This window comes from Dama dama, chromosome X, assembly GCF_033118175.1.
Source record: "Dama dama isolate Ldn47 chromosome X, ASM3311817v1, whole genome shotgun sequence".
NCBI lineage: Eukaryota > Metazoa > Chordata > Mammalia > Artiodactyla > Cervidae > Dama > Dama dama.
Genome location: NC_083714.1, coordinates 115,396,039 through 115,416,398, shown reverse-complemented (window position 1 = coordinate 115,416,398; position 20,360 = coordinate 115,396,039). Strand labels below are relative to the sequence as shown.

At 41.5% G+C, this 20,360-nt stretch overlaps 1 protein-coding gene and 1 non-coding gene across 2 annotated transcripts in view; one reads left to right on the top strand and one right to left on the bottom strand.

Annotated features, from left to right (window-relative positions):
- The window catches only part of SYTL5 (synaptotagmin like 5), a 265,631-nt gene that overhangs the window by 88,551 nt on the left and 156,720 nt on the right, over window positions 1–20,360 (top strand). The window lies entirely within an intron of this gene.
- Window positions 58–164, bottom strand: LOC133053205 (U6 spliceosomal RNA). Its single transcript, XR_009692140.1, has one exon. It is a non-coding gene; the product is annotated as a U6 spliceosomal RNA (small nuclear RNA).

Sequence of the window (20,360 nt, the reverse complement as noted above, 5' to 3'; positions counted from 1 at the left end):
TTTTTTGTTGTTGTTATTTCAAAGTAGTTTATTTAGGGGTTCCATTTTCATTCCTCAAAAAATATGGAATGCTTCACGAATTTGCGTGTCATCCTTGCACAGGGGCCATGCTAATCTTCTCTGTATTGCTACAATTTTAGTATATGTGCTGCCGAAGCGAGCACTAGTGTATTTCTTTTTGTAGAGAGGGCCATTGGAGATCAAATGGGAGAGAAACTTAGTCCAAAAGAGTGATAAGCTTCAAAGAGGAAGTAATGTTTTATCTGGGTATTTGAAGATTTTGAGAACATTTGCTTACCATAAAGGGAAAGAAGTGGGCTGAGAGTGGAAGTATATGAGAATAACAAGGATACACATTTTAAGATTGAAGTCATATGTTCCATTGTGGTTTATAACTCAAAATTTTAAGATAATATCAGCACAACATTTAAGTAAAATTTTTGCAGTGAAATATATGCATAGGAAACGTATTGTATTATGTCTCTTGCCTTTAGGAAAGATCACATTGGAGATTTTTAAATCTACTTCCTGAAGTGATGTTTGGGGACTGTGGACTAGCCTGCCACAGAAGTCTGTTACCACCAACTCAGTGTTAGTTTGTGAGCATTGGGCTTGCTGGCTTCCTTTTTGATTCAGGCTCCAGAGATCATCAAGTGTGATTGCCTGAATAGGTGTTTCCCTCATATTTGAAAATTTTCACATGATGATATTTCAGTTTCTCTGTTGTTATAAATTATAGATAAAAAATTAGGCTTAGAATTCCCAAGGACTCAAAGTTTAGCTGCAAGTATTCTCACCCCCACCCAGGTTCACTGAGTAATCATTGACATACATCACTGTATAAGTTTAAGGAATACAGCATGATGGATTGATTTATTTATATGATGAGATGATTAGAAAAAGTTTCGCTAACATTCACCATGCAAATTTTGCTTTTTAAAAAATGTGGGCATATTGTGGCAGAGAAGTCAGCCGCTAGACTATGAGGTACCAGTGATGTGTGCTCTTGTAGGTCAAGAAAAGGGATTCTGGGACTTCCCTGGTGGTCCAGGAGCTAAGACTCCCAGCTGTCAATCCAGAGGGCCCAGGTTTGATCCCTGGTCAGGGAACTAGATCCTCCGTGCTGCCACTAAAACCTGGCACAGTCAAATAAATATTTGACTCTGCTGAAAATGCTGTTGGATTCTTTAGTTATCTTTATTAGAAGATTCTACTGATGGATAGATGTGATTGATTTCCTGTGATTCTATTGATGGATAAGATTTTTCCTGTTTGGTGATTTTGGCATTTTTTTTTTCATATTGTGGGTGAAGTATACCAGATAGTCAGTATTTCTGACTTTGGAATTAAAGCAAAGAAGTTCTTAAATGTTCTGTCACTTTCTGTGTCAGACATGATTAAATGTCTGGAGAAGGAGGATCTCACTCTGCAAGTTCAGTTTTCATGAAGAGCTAATTTTTTTTCCCAAGAAGTACTGTTTTTAAATGCCGTGATAACTCCTCTTAATTAAAAGCAAATCTTCAGTCTTACTATTTTGCTGACCACTGTGAATTTTGAGAGTATATATTTTTCTGTAATGCAGTGAATAACTGGCCCCTTCTCATTACCTAAAGCATTAAACTTTATTTAAGCCTCTCTGCGAGTCAGATTCGTCAGATTCTTCCAATACAACTCATTGCTGAGAGGCACTTTTGGAAACTGCATGAAGTATATTTCAGTCCACTGGATTATTTACCATAGAAGTGATTTAATGCACTAAATTCCTAGAGTGGCTTCAGTGTCAAAAGAGAGAATACTCTGGATTCCCCATGAAGTCTTGAGAGTCGGGTTCCATGGGTGGTTCCATGAATAAGTGGTGTGCATCAGTTATGTATTACTGCAATAATGCTGGAGAGTCAGCTATGAAACCTTAGTAACTTAAAATTTGCAACCAGGGACTTCGTTGGTGGTCCAGTGGTTAAGAATCTTTCTGCCAATGCAGGGGACTCAATGATGGGGGAGCTAAGATCCCACATACCGTTTGGCAACTAATCCTACATGCCACAACTAGAGAGCCCATGTGCTGCCATCTCTGGAGCTCATGTGCCAAAACTGGAGAGAAGCCTGCATGTGACAATGAAGAGGCCATATGCCATAAGGAAGATCCTGGGTGCTGCAACTAAGACCCGAAACATTCAAATAAATAAATAAGAACACAACCCGAGTTCCACTTCCAGCAGGGAAGTGAGACATGCTCTCTAGATCAAGTCCCCAGAAAACTGATGAAAATTATTTTTGAAACAACCATTTAAGATTTCTGGAAATGGTCTTAAGGGCATATAGCAAATGAAGAAATATTTCTTCAAGGAAATGTATTAAAACAAGGAGACAGCAGCAAGTCTTAAGGGATTTGAACTGATACCCACTCCATCTTTCCTCCCTCCCATTCAGCAAAATGGAAACTCCACTCAGGACTGATGCAGCCAAGGACACAGGGCTCTTCCCTCCAGCTCCTAGTCCAAGGGCTGTCTTTAGGAGAGGGGCTGGACAGCAGTGTTTCTCATTCTGCCTCCTGTTATTTGTTACTAAGGCTGTGTTCTGGGCATCTGTGGCTCACAGATGGGGACTCGCTTCTTCCTCCCAATTCCTGCTCATGGGATAGAGGTTCTACCTTGGGTGCATCATCACTGAGTATGCTGGGACCTGATCACCCTTCCATGGGTTCATGGGTGATGCACACTTGGAGAGGCAAACTGAGAAGACCTGAGGCTGCCTCACCCTCAGGTATTCAGCTCCTAAAATAGGGTGTCACTCAAGAAAAGTTCCATTGTCCCCACTCTCAGCTCCAGAGCCAAGACTCTGCATTATCAGAGGTGATGCAGGCCCTAAAACTGAATCTCTTACCACAGGAACTGATTTCATTTGCAAAAGAGTATAGAGAAGTTCAAACCTAAGGGTGCTCTCAAAAACAGTGGAAGTTGTGTTCAAAGGCAGTTGGAGATTGGGAGATTAATTGAGAGATCCAGACAAAACTATAGGCTGGCTAATTTTCTGGAGAGAAACTGAGAAAGTGACACCTGGGAAGAGCCTTCCTGGGAACAGACCAAACTTAAACAGTGACCTAAGCAACTAACCTTTCAAGAGAGCCTGGGTTGGATTATACCAAGTATATGGTACAATACATGCCCTCAGGGAATTTTTAAAAACAACAGGGCAATCAACTAGTAATTAGTGGAACTTAAATATTGGGTTTCGTCAGAGAAGAGATAAAGAGAGTTCTGCGGAAACCAATGTTGTTCCGTCGTTCTGGGGTGTCTGGGCTCATACCCAAGCCCGCACCCCATGAAGAACATCAAAGGCTTCCTCATGTGACAGGAGGCCATAGACTTCAGTGAAAAAAATCCAGCCAATTACTAAACAATTAAACAGAGCAGGTTATTAATTAAAATAAGCACGTTGTGGGACCAGTATGCAGAGTTCTGCAATGTGTTATCTAAAATTTCCAGTTTTCAACAAAAAATTGTGAGACCTGCAAAGATACCAGACAATATTATGACTCATACACCAGAACAAAAGTGAAAGTGTCAGTCACTCAGGGGTCTCTGACTCTTTGCAACCCCATGGACTGTAGTCTGCCAGGCTCCTCAGTCTGTGGGGTTTTCCAGGCAAAAATACTGGAGTGGGTTGCTGTTTTCTTCTCCAGGGGATTTTTCCTGACCCAGGGACTGAACTTAAATCTCCAACATTACAGGCCGACTTTTTACCATCTGAGCCACCAGGGAAGGAGACCAGAACAAAAGCAGACAACAAAAACTTGTGAGAGCAGCCAGGTGTGGGATTTAGTAGACAAAGTAGACCTTCAAGTTACCATTATAGTGAAGTGAAGTCACTCAGTCATGTCCGACTCTTTGTGACCCCATGGACCGTAACGTACCAGGCTCTTCTGTCCATGGGATTTTCCAGGCAAGAATACTGGAGTGGGTTGCCATTTCCTTCTCCAGGGGATCTTCCTGACCCAGCAATCGAACTCAGGTCTCCCGCATTGCAGGCAGACGCTTTACCATCTGAGTCACCAGGGAAGCCAGGCAGTTACCATTATAAATATGTTCAAAGGACTAATGGAAACCATGATTAGATAAATAAAGGAGGATATGATGACAATTCTACATCAGATAGAGCACACCAATAAAGAAACAGAAATCATAAAGAGGAACCAAATAGAAATTCTGGAACTGAAAATTACAACAAATGAAAGAAGAAATTTCACTGAAGGCCAGTAGGTTTGAACTGGTAGAAGAAAGAATGATGAAGTGATGATGAAGATAGGATAATTGAGACTTCCTAATTTGAGGAGTAGAAAGAAAAAGGATGAAGGAAAATGAAAGGAAGTTATTCAGGCTGAAAGCAAGTAAGCAAGCATCTCCAGGCAGTAATTCAAATTAATTTTTAAAAAAAAAGGAAAGTACTGATAACTATAACTTTCAAAGACAGTATAGATTCATATTTCTTTTCTTCTCTTAACTGATTTAAGAATTGTGTAATGTAATGGGCATATAAGATATGAAAATGCAATCTATATATGTGTGTGTATATATATTCCAATAACAGCACAAAGGAAATGGAGTGGAAGCACAGTTGTACTGAGTTAAGTAAATTATTCCAGATGGTAACTGGAATCCATATGGACAAGTGAAGAGAACCATAAATGACAGATAAGCAAGTCAATATAACACAATCTATAAATACATGTTTGCTTTCCTCTCCTTGTTTAAAGTTATAAATATATAAAATTATATAAGGTAAGGTAATTATTATGTTAATATATTATTGATTTTGTGGAATCTATAGATTTACTATGTATAAGTAACAGTGTGAAAGGGGGATGATTTGACTTGGCTGATCATGACTGGGCTCACATATCTAAGACTTTCGAAGGGACAACTGGGCTGATTCAGCTCAGCTTCACATGGTCTGTCACCCTCCAGCAGGCTATCTAGTGCTTATTGGCATGATAAGAAGTAGGTGTTTCAAGTAAGAGTAAAATTACAGAGAGTCTGTTTAGGACCAGACCCATTACTAGCCCACCATCACTTCCACATTTTAGGTGGTAAGGCCAGTCTAGATTTAAGAGTGGGGATATAGGCACCACATCTTGATTAGAGGAGCTGCTGAGTCACATTTAAAAAATGAGAATGGGACAATTGTGGCCACTTCTGCAAATAATCCACTACACAGTATTAGAACCATTCATCCTACACTTCCTTGTTTTCTTAAACCTTTTTTAAATTTTGGTGGTGATGGTAGTGGTTTAGTCACTAAGTCACATCTGACTCCAGCAATCCCATGGACTGTAGCCTGCCAGGCTCCTCTGTCCATGGGATTTCCCAGGCAAGAATACTGAAGCAGGTTGTCATTCCCTTCTCCAGGGGATCTTCCCAAACCAGGGATTGAACTCGGGTCACCTGCATTGCAGGCAGCCTCCTTACTGTCCAAGCTACCAGGGAAGCCCCATTAGCTAATTAGAAAATATATATGGAAACTGTGTTCATGTTTATCTAGATTTGAGAGATGGATCTAAGTGCCAAGAAGTCTGTTAAAATCCAGATTCTTTATTGCTTGTGGGTAGATACAAGGTCATCTCAACCTCCCTTCTTCTTACACTCATGTTCAGTCAAACTTACTAGCTTTTATTTAAAACACTCCAAGTACTTTATCAGTTTAGAGATTTGCCTGTGCCATCTTTCTGGAATGTTCATTTGTCTTACCACATCTCTGCCTCATTCCCTCTTCTTGTGCCAGTTCAGTTTTAATGTTCCTTCCTCTCTTGGAGGGAACATTATTCTTTGATAATTCCATCTAAGTTACATCCCCTTATATCTTAAAGTAATTTGTTTGTCATGTGCATTTTAAACTGTAATGTAGTTCTCAGTTGAGAATGATTTAGCCTGTAGGGGATAGTTGACAATGTCGATACTTTTTGGCATCACAACTGGAGGGCTATTATCATCTAGTGAGTAGAGGCCAAGGATATTGCTAAATATCCTGCTCTGCCAGGAACAGGCCTCCTACCCAAGAAATAAGAATTATCCAGTCCCAATGCCAGTAGTGCTGAGGGTGATGAACTCTGCTTCAGATCATGCACAACAATTTGGAATCATTATTTCTTTGGGCATTTGTTTAACATGTGTCTTTCCTACTCGATTGGCTGCTTCATAAGATAGAGATAATGTCTATTTTGTTGAACACTGAATATCTAGTATCTAACTTAGTACTTGATACCGGGTAGCTGCACAATAAATGTTGATCCTTTAATGGACCGGAACCTGGTGGTCTGGAGTCGACGATGAGAGAGCAAAAGAAGGAAAGAGGCTTATATTCCCTGGGTTACGCAGCCGGCTTCCGCGCTCCAGGGAATCAGCCAGAAATAGAGAGAGAGAGAGAAAAAGAAAGACACGGGGACCAAAGCTCAGATGGAGCAAAGGTGTTTTAATCAACATGGTGTGTGCATATATACTGTTTTACAAGGTAGTTATTCTCAGCAAAGATAAAGATTAAAATTCCAGACTTACAAAGCATAAGACGGTCCCTATCAAAGAGAGAGTTGCAAACAATCACCTTTTACTGTATGGCTCATAAAAAGGAAGAGGGTACTTATCACTGTAATGAGAAATGCCTGGATTCCTCAGCTCCGGGAAAGGCGTGCCTCTCCTCTTAATTCCTGAATATCCAGGAATTAATAAGGGCCAAAGGGTTCCTGACAGATCCAAAACAGCACACTGGAAGCCTCTTGTTAAATGCTTCCTGACAATACCCCCTATTTTTATTTTATTTGTAAAAAAATAAGGTCTTGACCAAATGAGTTTGGTTAGTATTAACCAACCTTATAGAAAGGCAACAATAAACGACAAATACAATTATCAAGACAGTCACCAAAGTTACAGTTTTAGACCCGATGCTGTGGTTAATACTTTGAAACCATCCTTGTGGGTCTAGCCCGGATAATTTGTTCAGCTAAAGTTTCCAAATTAGTGGAAGAGGTCAGATGTTTAGAAAAAGTTTCAAAGATTTTCTTTTGCAGTAATTGTACATTCAGAGAGTCATTATCATGTAAATGAAATTTGATTTGTTTCCAGTTGTAGGCACTATGATTGAAATGAATAGGAGTAACACAAAATTGGCAATTAATACAAGTTACAGATTAAATTGTAAGTGGGACACAGGCCTGTATAAAATGTGACTGATTATAGCGCAATAAATAGTTTCTGTGTCCACGACTGGTCCCTGGGAAATGTCTAGTCTGAGTCCCAAGTTCTCTGGTGTTGGCAGCAAGTTTTTATGTTTTATATATGTCTCATAGTTTAGGCCCAATTTGTTTATCGAGGACAATTCCAGGAGGAGGAGGAGGAGGGTGTCATTCCACTGTCGAGCCAGCCAAGAAGTCCTTTGTCATGGTAATGTTTCAACGTAGTGTTAGTAACCTTTTAAGCCACTTAAGCAGCATAATATATAATGTTTTTTGTTCTTTCCCTAACTCTTTCCCTAAAGTTTCAGTAGTAAACATGGTTCACAGACAGAAAAAAAGGCAGCAATGTCTGCAAGTCTTCTTTTGGAGGCAGGACGAAAGCCCAAGTTTGTTGGCCGACGTTTATGCATAATTTTGCTGGGCCCATACACAAAGGAAGGACTTCATAACCTACAGAAATGTTAATTAGTTTTCCCTCCTCCCCAGGATGTGAGGCTTCCAGGGAGGGGGCATATGGGTGGAGTCATTGGTTGACATGATGGGTCTTTTCTCTGTCCCCTTTGTGACCTGTAATAAAGGGGGGTTGGGTAAGTAAGTTAGTTAATCCGGCTTGAGCGGGGGTCACGCAGGCCAACAGAGCATAGCAATAAGGTTTTCAGGACTCTGAGGCATTCCCTGTTGAGAAATCAGATTCTTAACTTGATTAATGAGGGTTTTTATTTGTCCCCAAGAGGGGATATCATAGGGTTGATGTCTCCAAGGGCGGTGCTTTCTGGAGATCTTTAGAGCTGCCATGGCCTGTATTGGAGTTTCTTCCTCCTGGGGTTCTTGTTGTTTTGTCTCCATTTTGAATGTCGGGGCCCCCTTGGGTCGAATTTTCCGAGGAAAAAGTTTGTTGGATCCATCTGGGGAAGTACAAGCATATCCCTATTCCTGTTAGATTAATTTCCCAGATTTCTATTGTTTATTGAACCTGTCTTGGTCCCAAATGGGCAGAGGAAGAGAAGTGTCCTTCAATTCCTTGAAATGTCTTTCTGTTCTTGTTAAAATATTTCCCTGCGGTAGGTTTAAAAAATTTAAAACAAATAAACCTGTATTAACAATAATTATGAGTTTAGAAAATATCTTATGTTGGAATCTAGTATAAAGTCTGCTTTAGATAAGGAAGACAGTAGTGTATCTGTGTATTCCCCCTTCTTTAATTTTTTTATTTGTAACTTTAGTGTGTGATGTGTTCGTTTGACTATGTCTTGTGTCTGTGGATTATAAGTAATATCTGTAATATGTTTAATAGAAAAAGATTGTAAAAATTGTTTAAAGTGTCTAGAAATATAGGCAGGACCATTGTCTGTTTTAATAGAACTAGGAGTTTATGGTGGAGGTTTCTATATTTTTTAATAAAAAAAAAACTGAATCAGAGACTATATTAATGGGGTAAGGTTATAGGCAAATAACTTGAATAAGAGCATATAATTTATTTTGTTGAGCAGAATGAAATTTAGGATAAAAGACTTTATATTTTTTAAGAGACCAGAATGAAGCTTTGGCGTTTTTAGTCCCATCTATATAAAAGAAATGCGAGAAATAATAAATTCAGTGTTTTTGAAGAAATTCCACAGCTTACCAGAAGGATAATGAAATGAAATTCCTCTAAAATATTTTAGAAAAGCTAATTGGAAATCAGTAGAAGTACAAGTTTTATTAAAGTATAAAGGAGATAGAGAAAGCCTCTGACATAGGCATCAGAAGGGGGCAGAAAGAGTGCCCCCCTGCTAGTCTTTAGCCAGGTGTCACACAACTACCAGCAGTCTGCTTAATTAGAGAAAGGAAATGTCTCAAAACTGAAGAGAATAGCACCAGGCCCCTCACCCACAGCATGCACTTTGAGATAACCTTAGCACCAGGTGAGTTGTCTCAGGCCACAAAATGATTGACATGAATCTTGAAGAAAGGCAGGTTTCAAGCAAATACAGTTTCATTAACATAGCTTAAGACAAACATTTCCATAAGAAAAATGCATTGGTTAACTCAGGGTTTGAGAATAGTTAACTTCAAGTGAAACCAGGTGTCATTATGGCAACACAGTATTTTAAGAGAAACCTTTTAAATTGGTATAGAGAAGAAGTTAGTTTCTTCCTGCTGCTTAAGAGAGAGAAAAATGTTTGACACTTGCAGCCTAATTTTTTTATTTGGAGAGCCCTGGCCTTCCGGCCTGTTAAGTCAAACTAGACTGGCCAAGTAAAAGACCAAAGGTTTGTGGGGGCAGGGGCGCAAAAAGTCCAGTAGGTATTCTAGAGGGGACTTCTTGAGGGTAAAGGAGTTTAGGGCTGGTATATCGAGGGCAGCACTGCCGGATGTTGAGGGTTTGAGGGAAAAGATGTAATTTGCCCCTGGTTTTTGTTGAAGGGGACCTGGGAGGTCTCTTGTTTGGAGTTTCTCGGAATAGGTTTCCCTTCAATATCAAATTTAGATTTACACTCTTTGGCCCAATGCATTTCTCTACAGCAGCGAGGGCAGATTTTTGGAGGTTTTTGTTTTTGTTTTTGTTTTTTTTTGACACTCTTAGGGCAGTCTTTTTTAAAATGGTTCTTATCTCTACATGTAAAGCATCCTTCATTTCCCTTTCTTAAGGTATTTTTCTTGTTTTAGCTAGCATTTGCGTCTTTTGAGTTTTTTATCTTATATTGCGACAAGCCTTTAAATAATGAAAAATAGTCCCTGTCTCATGAATTGGGGCTATAGCCCTTTGACATTCCTGATTTGCATTTTTATAAGCAAGTAATTTTTCTAGTTGCCTTTTAGCTTCTTCTCCAATTACTGTACGGGAAATAGCAGTTTCTAATCTAGCTAAGAAATCAGCATACATTTCATTAGGTCCCTGCAATATTTTATTTTTATTTTTTTAGTTCTACCACTTTATTGCTACCAACCCATCTCCCTCCACCCTCGTGCACACATGCTCAGTCATGTAATCCCATGGACTGCAGCCCGCCAGGCTCCTCTGTCTATGGACTTTTCCAGGCAAGAATACTGGGGTGGGTTGCCATTTCCTTCTCCAAGGTCCCTGCAATATTTTAATGTAGCTACCTGTAGGCTCCCCTTGAGGAGGAATTCAATCCCAAGCTTCAAGGGCCACTGTTTTTAATTGATAATGCAACAAAGGAGGGCATCGTATTTGAGCTTTTATAGCGTCAAATTGTCCGGTGCCAGTTAACATTTCAAAAGTAATTTGGTTTTGGGGAGCGCCAGCTCGAGCATTTCTGTTAGCATGATCTCTGGCTATATCTTGAAACCACATTGTCCATTGAAGATACTCTCCTGGTTTAAGGAGAGCTTTTATTAAAATTCGCCAATCATAGGGAATAAAGGTTCCAATAGAAGACACCATAGCATTTAGAATCTCTCTAGAAAAAGGCGAATGTGGGCCATACATAGTTACAGCCTTTTTCATTTGTTGCACGTGAAAAAGGTTAATACCTTCATATTGAGGTATTATCTGCCCTTGAGCGTCAACATTTCTTAAGACTGGAAAGGCAGAAAAACCATAGGCTTCAGAGACTTGTGATTGCAAAGCCAGCAATTCAGAGAGCCTCTGTTGCAAAGGGGGTAGATTATTGTTATTCAGAAAGGTGTTGTCAGTTTTAATGTTAAAAGGTGTCTTAAGGGAGTCATTGTCAGAATCATTAGGTTTTATCGTGGGAGAGACTTTGGGATATGTGCCCTCAGGCAGGGGAGGAGTGCTTGGAGCAACCAGGGCAGGGTTGGTAGGAAAATCTTGAAGTATCTCTTGTTGTTCTAATTGGGCCTTTTGTAAGGTATCATCGTCTAATTCATACCCATGTAATAAGTGTCCTGCCTGTTGCCAAATATCATGAGGGCTAGAATTACCTTGAAATGGCAGAATCACAGCTTCAATGAGAGCCCATAGGGGCCAGAAATCTATCAGAACTACCTTCATTAGGGAACCAAGAGTTACATTCAACCACTGTCTGAAGGCAAGCCTTTATTCTCTGGCGTGAAACCGAAAATCCCTGAACTTTAAAAAAGTGCTGATGTAAAGTAGAAAAGTGAGGGGGCTTTCCAGCCGATTTACCCATGTCTTAGTACTTCCCGGCCTCAATAGGCCCTGGGGGTCACTCTGTCTGAAGCCACGTGTACCAGGCCCTGTTCTGGGTGCCACTTGTTGGTCCTTTAATGTACTGGAACCTGGTGGTCCCGAGTGGATGAGAGAGTGAAAGAAGGAAAGAGGCTAATATTCCCTGGGTTACGCAGCCGGCTTCCGCGCTCCAGGGAATCAGCCAGAAATAGAGAGAGAGAGAGGAAAAAAAGAAAGAAAGAAAGACATGGGGACCAAAGCTCTGATGGAGCAAAGGTGTTTTAATCAACATGGTGTGTGCATATATACTGTCTTACAAGGTGGTTATTCTCAACAAAGATAAAGATTAAAATTCCAGATTTACAAAACATAAGACGGTCCCTATCAAAGAAAGCATTGCAAACAATCACCTTTTACCATATGGCTCATGAAAAGGAAGAGGGTACTTATCACCATAAGGAGAAATGCTTGGATTCCTCAGCCCCGGGAAAGGCTTGCCTCTCCTCTTAATTCTTGAATATTCAGGAATTAATAAGGGCCAGAAGGTTCCTGACAGATCCAAAACAGCACACAGGAAGTCTCTTGTTAAATGCTTCCTGACAAATAAACATTTGTTAAATGAAGGAAGAGCAGGTGGGAGATAAGGAGAAAGGAAAAGACTTTATAAGGAGGGTGTGTGTCTGTGTGTGTGTGTGTAAGGAGGGTGTGTGTGTGTGTGTGTGTGTGTACATTCTAGGCATAGATGATGATGTCAGTATCCTGGCCAAACCCCCACAGCCTGTACAATTTTGAGGCATATTTGCCTGACTTTCAAATGTCAGAACCTGTATTTCTTTTTTTTCTAATTTTAAAAATTGTATTTTTTTTATTTTGGCCATGCTGTATGGCATGTTGGATCTTAGTTCTCCGAGCAGAGATTGAACCCTTGCCCCCTGCGTTGGAAGCATGGAATCTTCACCACTGGATCACCTGGGAGGTCCTAGAACAGGCGTTTCTTTGTGTGAGGGCTTTTACTAGATTGTCAGAACCCACCCCTGCCTAATTACATGGTAGTCTAGAATGCTGAGGCATTATCTTCCCCTGGAAAGTGTGTTTTCTACCTCAGAAGTTCTTCAGTGATATTAAGCTGATTAATAATGAACACTTTGTTTGCTTTCTTCGCTTCCCTGTCTGAATTTTTCACTTCCCAGCTAGAGTTTCCTGGGAATGCTGGCTGTGAGAGGTGAACAGTGTTGTTGTTGAGTCACTTTGTGTCTGACCCTTTTACAACCCAGTGGACTGTAGCCCTCAGGCCCCACTCCACGGGATTTTCCATGTCAGAATACTGGAGTTGGTTGTCATTTCCTGCTCTATGGTATCTTCCTGACCCAGCAATTGAACTCACATCTTCTGCATTCCAGGCAGATTATCTACCACTGAGCCATCAGCGAAGCTGATGTAAGTGGCCACCAAAAATAACCAGTTCCAAGTCTCTTAAATCTGCAAATGTTTCCTTATATGGCAAGAGAGAATTCACATATAAGATTAAGTCAATGATCTTGAGGTGGAAGATTATTGTGTATTATCTGATCGAGTCCAGGTGTAAACACACATGTCATTATTAGAGGGAGGCAGAGATAGATTTGATACAGAAGGAGAAAATTTGACCCCTGAAGCAAGATGCTACATCGTTGGCTGTGAAGGTGAAGAAAGGGGACAAGAAATAGAAGGAATGTATAGAGAGCTCTGAGGTCTGGAAAAGGCCATGAAACATTTTCCTGTGGATCCTCCAGAGGATGGCCCTGTTGGCAAGTTGTTTTCAGCCCAGTGAAACTGTTCTGAACTTTTTACCTCCAGAGTTGTACGAGACTAAATATGTGTTGGTGTAAGCTACCAAATCTTTAGCAACCATAGGAATCTAATACAGATTTTGGTACCAGGAAGTTGGGTGCAGCTGTAACAAATACCTAAAAGAAGAAGTTCTTTTGGAATTGGATAATGGCTATAGATTGGAGTAATTTTGAGGAGGATGACAGACAAATGCTATATTACCTTGAACAGTTAATAGAAATATTAATGTTGAAAGTGCTGCTGGTGAGGGCTCAAATGAAAGTGAGGAACAGAATAAAGAAAGCCATTATTGTCATAGAGAATACCTAAATGATAATAAATAGACAATTTTTAGAAATATTAATGTTACAGATGTTGCTGGTGAAGACATTTTTCTTAAAAAATTTAATTTTTTTGGTTGATTTACAAAATTGTGTTAATTTCAGGTGTATAGCAAAATGGTTCATACATGTAATCTTTTCAGATTCTTATCCCTTATAGGTTATTGCAAAATATTCAGTATAGTTCCCTGTGCTGTCCAGTAGGTCTTTGTTGGTTGTCTATTTTATATATAGTAGTGTGTATCTGTTAATCTCAAAACTCCTAATGTATCTATTCCCCTCCTTCCCCTTTGGTAACCATAGGCTTGTTTTGAAATGGTTGCTCATCTATTTCTGATTTGTATATAGGTTCATTTGTTTTGGCTTTTGGGGGGTTCCACATGTAAGTGATAGCATATGATATTTATCTTTCTCTGTCTGATACTTCACTCAGTATAACAATCTATAAAGCCCATCCCTGTTGCTGCAAATGACATTATTTTGTTCTTTTTAATGGCCGAGTAGCATTCCATTGTATATATGTACCACATCTTTTTTATCCATTCACCTATTGATGGACACTTAATGTTGCTTCCATGTCTTGACTGTTGTAAATAATGCTGCAGTGAACATATGGGTACATGTATCTTTTTGAATTATGGTGTTCTCTGGATATATGGCCAGGGGTAGGATTGCTGGATCATATGGCAACTCTATTTTTAGTTTTTACAGAATCTTCACACTGTTCTCTACAGCAGTTGTACCAATTTACATTCCCACGAACAGTGTAGGAAGGTTCCTTTTTTCCCACACCCTTTGCTGGTGAAGATTTGGAAGGAAATATGGAACATGATTTTGGAAACTTGAGAGGATTCTTGTTACACAGTAGTATAAATTTTAGGTGAATTGTCTCCTGCAGTTATGTGGAGAGCAGAACTTAAAAGCAATGAATTGAAAATTTAGCTTAGAAATTAAGTTGTAATTTAATTAGACAACTTAAATTGTAAGCTAAATTTTAAATAAATTGCAGTTAAATAGAGCAGATTTCCAAGACAAGTGTTGAAAGTATGCCCTTGTTTCTTCTTGCTACTGGTAGTGAAAATGGTAGAGAAAAGACAAATTGAGGGAAGATCTGTTAAGCAAAAAGGAACTTAGGACTTTAAAGATAACGAGAAAGTCTTAGCCTGTCCAGTTTGTAAAAGTACATTAAAATGAAAGGATTCACTGTCAGGAAAGTGTCCTGTAGAGAAAAATATCAAGGATGTAGCTAGATATTTTTTGCTAGTTACCTCCAAGGTATCAGAATACCAGAATATACAAACAGAGGGCTCCATGAAGCAAAATGGGCTGTGACTCATAGATAACCCCAGTCATCTCAGTAGAAGCTAGGAATAAAGAATCTCTGAATGAGCCTTTTGTGTAAGGGCATGGATTCCTCAAGACACACATGGGAGACTACAGGATTCTTGAGCATGTTAAATCAGCATGAATAATGCCATCTCTAACTGAAAGGATAGATAGAAGATGAAATGAAAGGAGGCTATGGGGCTCCCAAAATTTGACAAGCAGAAAATAGGCAGATAAAGCTACTCAGCTGCAAACATGTGTTCCATTCAAAATAAAGGCAAGATGATTCTGAAGGGAGAGCCCAGGGCCTAGAGGGCAGAGCTATGGTCAGGGGGTGAAGTCCTGGAGTCAGAAGGAGGAGCCTCAAGCCACAAACAATTATTGCCAGGCCTTGAAATCTATGGAGGTTTGCCTGCTTGAATATTGAAATTGCTGGAATCAGAGAGTTCTTTCTTCTACTTTTGCTTTGGGAATTGAAATAGCAGTAACTGTTATCAGCTGTACATGAACCAGAAACAAGCAGAAACACAAACTTGTAGAGATGACAATTAAAATGAGGAAAAAAGAAGATGAGAAGAAACATCTCTTGTGCTTTGGCTTCACCAAGGACAGCCAGGAAGAGAAACATCTGAACTTAAACTGAGCACCAAATGCATTTTCCCTTTCTTTACAATGTTTACTGGGTTCTGATGAATCCATTAAGCATCTCATTGTAAATTCCAAAATGATCCAAAGATATTTTTCAAACTGTAAAAATCAAGACACATAATAAACTCATGTTCACCTCCAATACTTTGGCCACCTGATGCGAAGAAGTGTCTCATTTGAAAAGACCCTGATGCTGGGAAAGATTGAGGGCAGGAGGAGAAGGGGATGACAGAGGATGAGATGGTTGGGTGGCATCACCGACTCAATGGACATGGGTTTGGGTGGACCATGGGAGCTGGTGATGGACAGGGAGGCCTGGCGTGCTGCAGTTCATGGGGTCGCAAAGAGTTGGACACAACTGAGCAACTGAACTGAACATGAGTTAAAAGATTTTATTTTACTCAGTGAAGGAATGGAAAAGTATTATAACTTGTTCCAAAGAGAAATCAAACATTGGATACAGGAATACTGATCAAGAATATTTAAATGAATGTGTACATGGAAGCAAAACTGATTTCATTACATCATGAGAAGGGGACAATTTAATCTCTACTATACAGAATCTCTTATATGTTTGTGAGTAACCTCCAACTAACCAAAGATTGTCAAAGACCTCAAAGACAGTCCAAGGCTACAATCAGATAATGTGGTCTGGTACCCTAAAGAGAGGGAAAAGTTTGCCAGTGAAACACACATCTGTACAATGGTATAGTCAAGTACACTTCCCTCAATATCAGGGGGCAATGGAGTGACCAGGTTTCTGACATGGACGTGGCTTGGCTGAGACCTGATTAGGGCACAGTGGAAACCAGTGACATCCCAAAGTTGAAGGTGTCACAGAGGTGGCCCCCCGATCAATGGGGGACTAGAGCACAGGGGTAAAATGTGTTGGGCTCAGTGCACGTGTCTTAAGAGACTCAGTCCAGCAGGAAAATTAAGCAGAGGTTGATCTGCAGAAACAAAGCCAGCCAACAGCATGTCGGAAGAACGAAGTGAGGAGTGCTCTTCCCAGACACCAGCCCATCCTGTATCCTCCCTGCTGCAGTTCCCGTGTGCCCCTTGGACTGTCTTCTGCAAGAGGATGAATATGTCCACACCCTGAGTTCATCCAACCAGATTTCCTTCTTTTCCATGCTCAGTTATCTCACTGACTGCATTCTGGCTGGATCTGGTCGGTGCTAAGGCCAATGGCGGTGTGCAGGTCACTCCACAGGGTGTGGAGAGCCCCGGGGGTGACAACGTAGAACCTCATCACCACTTGACGAATGTGCCCTTCCCTCTGTTTGATGAGATGCCTGGATCCAGAAGGAATGGCTGAAGCTGGGTCCTCAGAGCTTGGCAGGAGCCTTCATAACCTCAGCCCAATGCACAACTTCTCAGCTGAGGAACCCCGGCTTCTGTCATCAATAAATGGTATTAAGGTGCTTAAATCCATGTCTGTGCTTCTGACTGCTCTCTTTATGTCATTTGTCATTGAGGCATCTGGGGGACATTGGTGGGGAGTCCTCTCATGGAGAGTGGAGGAGTGAAAGGTGCAGTCAGGGTGGGATGCTGAAATCTGTGATTTCAGGGAATGGTTTCCAGCGGTGACAGTGTGGGGAGTGATTCTTGGGGGGAGTCGATGAATGAGGTTTTGGGGGTGAAGACTTCCTCACTGGCTCTGAGGGAATCCGGGCTGAGAGGTTGCGAAGTTGGCTGGAGAGGGGGGCATGTTGAATTCCACGAATGATGATGGTAACTCGGGAGGGGCTACAGACCGTGATGGACAAGCTGAAGGCTTTATTCATCATGGTGAACACCTGAAAGTGGGTGATGATGACAGGGGGGATGGATGGAGAGAGTGGAAGAGCATTTGGCATGAACTTTATTCATGATGGGAAATATCTAAAATCAGAGGTAATGGCAATGGGGTGAATGGAAAGGGTGGCATAGAAGTTGGCATTAATTTAATGGGTCAGGACCTTTCGATGGAGATTGAGGAGTGATGAGGAAACCATAGAGAAATACACATAAAAGAAGTTATTGTCTGGTTTGTTTCATTTATTTATGTCATGCTTCATTCCAGAAAATATTAGTAATGTATTTTACCATGTTGGGTAATATCAGTGCTATGTTTTCGGCAGAATGTAGCCTTCTATCCTCTTTTGGACACTAGTAAATTAGCCTGGACCTGGTTCTCACTTCATTGCTGGATGCTTGGGCCTCTGTAAAAATCTCAGCCTGCTGAATTTTGTGGGGAGACAGAGAGTGAGAATGCTGTACAGACGAGGAAGCCAGGGCTACATCTGGGAACCAGACAGTCCTCACCCTAGTTCCCTTTCTGCCCACCTCTGTCTGGTGACACCCTATATTTCCCTCCTTTCACTATTGATGGAAGCTAGGAGCTGGCTTAGCTTTTGGCAACTTCTCAGGAGTGTCTTGAGAGTAACCATGTCGGGTGTGCTAAGAACTTGAAGGAGTCGGTGCTTGTTTAATTGACTTTTCTTGGGATATTAATATATGTATAGTTATGGCTGATTCACATTGTATGGCAGAAACCAACACAACATTATAAAGCAAAGAGTCGCTCAGTCGTGTCCAACTCTTTGGGACCCCATGGACTATACAGTCCATGGAATTCTCCAGGCCAGAGTACTGGAGTGGGTAGCCTTTCCCTTCTTCAGGGGATCTTCCCAACCCAGGGATCAAACCCAGGTCTCCTGCATTGCAGGTGGATTCTTTACCAGCTGAGCCACAAGGGAAGCCCAATTATCCTCCAATTAAAGATAAATTTTTTAAAAAAAATTTAATAAAAGAAACTTTTCTCTGTCAAGATGTTCACCACACAGATTTGTGAATCATTAACGAGAGCCATGGCACCCTCCTGGCCTTAGCCAGGCCCCCCTCTTACTCTCCTGCTCATTTGAGTGGCCAGCAGGCCTCTCCCCAGCGACATCAGGTAGAGTGTCCTTCAGATGGTCACGTGAGGGCACCAGCCCTGCCACCCCATCCATGAAATGGAGCATCTTTGTGTCCAGGGCACGATGCCTCATCTTCCAGTGACTTTCAGACAACAGGGAGTGCCTCCAGGGTGACTGGTGCCAGGGAATCAATCATGATATTCACATCCTACCACATTGGCTGTGTGGTTCTTGAAAGCTGTTGATTTTGGCTTATGGCTATGGCATGTTTTAGCACAAAATGTAGTCTCCAGGATACCTCACTGGAAGTCAGACCAGAAGATACATTAAGGACCAGAGATGTCATAGTAGGTGGATAAACCATGTCAGGTTAGCAGGTCTGTGTGCTCAGGGTCACCGTGCAGACCATGTTGTGTCAGCACTAGTGGCCCATGTGACACCTGCAGGGAGCCAGGATTCCTGGGCTCTTTAGACTCTGTTTGATGACTAGGTTTGGAGGTTGAGCTTTTCTGACCTCATGTGGGCAGGCCATGTGCAAAGTCACGTGGACAGGGGAGAATCAGGGAAAGCTGTACCACCATCCCTTTAAGAACTCACATCTGTGCCTGTGGGTTCACAGGAGACACGGGGGCCCCAGGCAGCTTGTCCTCCAGCTAACTGCGGCACCCTACCACACCCCCCTCCTCCCCAGGACCAGGGGCAGAAGGCAGGCAGAGGCTGAGAACCACTGCCCTTGGGAAAGCATGAGTCACCCAAGATTAGGCTTTTTGTGCATTTTGAAAACACGGGAAGGGGGCTGGTGAGGCAGGATTTGTTCTAACTTAAGCCCTGCAGAGACCAGTGATGACCAGTGCCCTGTTGAGAGCAGGAACACTGAAACCAGTATGAGTGGGAACAAGGACTAGGGAGGGTGTGCTGCCAAACCAGGTCTGTAACCAAAATCAGTGTCAGGGCAGGCCAGGGTCAGACACCAGACACAGGTCAGCACAGGTGAAAACATCCCGTGTGAGATGACGTGAGCCCAAGAGTCCAGCCTGGAAAGACCTTGGAGAGTAATGTCAGCTTGCTGTTGGCGTGAACACAAGGCCTGGGAATAAAGCTGGCCTCCCTCTAAAGACAGCCTCTGAGAAGAGAGGTGTTTTGAGGGCCCAGGCTCCCCTGGTCCCTGAATCTGACTGGTCCTGTAGGAAGTTGCCAGAGACCACCTGACTCTTTACAAAGGGCTTTCAGAGCCTCGAAATGACATTCAAGGAAGAGGAGACTATATGAACACCAATATATGATGTTCCTAGAAAACAAATTACAAAGTGGCCACTTAACAGACCTAATCTAGTCAGTAAATGGAATTATTAGGCCTACAGTGACTATCTTTTTTTAAAATTTATTTATTTATTTTTGGCTGTGCTGTATCTTCATTGCTATGCACGGGCTTTCTCTAGTTGCAGCAAGCAGGGGCTACTCTCTAGTTGTGGTGCAAGGGCTTCTCATTGCTGTGGTCTCTCTTGTTACAGAGTACAGGCTCTAGGCATGTGGACTCAGCAGTTGTGGCTACCAGGCTCAAGTAGTTGTGATTCAGCGCTCAGTTGCTCTGCAGCCTGTGGGATCTTCCTGGACCAGGGATTGAACTCGTGTCCCCTGCATTGGTAGGCAGATTCTTTACCGCTGGCCCACCAGGGAAGTCCCCTACAACGACATTTTTAAAGGCAAATTGATTATCAAGCAACATTTACGAATCAAGAACTTTTTGCCTGAAAAATCTCAATTTTTTTGGTGAAAATCAAAATGTCTGACCATCCATGGCTAGAGTCCAATGAAGATGTCTGACTGCTTGTACCATTCATACTGGGCCTTTCCTTTCTCTGTTGTATCTCACTTGTGACCCACTTCACTCATGTACAGCATATTGCTGGCTCCTACAGATATTTGAGTTCATCGTTTCCATTGTAAATTCATTGTAAAACCACAATTTTCTGAAAGATAAAATCTTCTCGTTCAGTAAACTAGTGTAGCATAGTGCT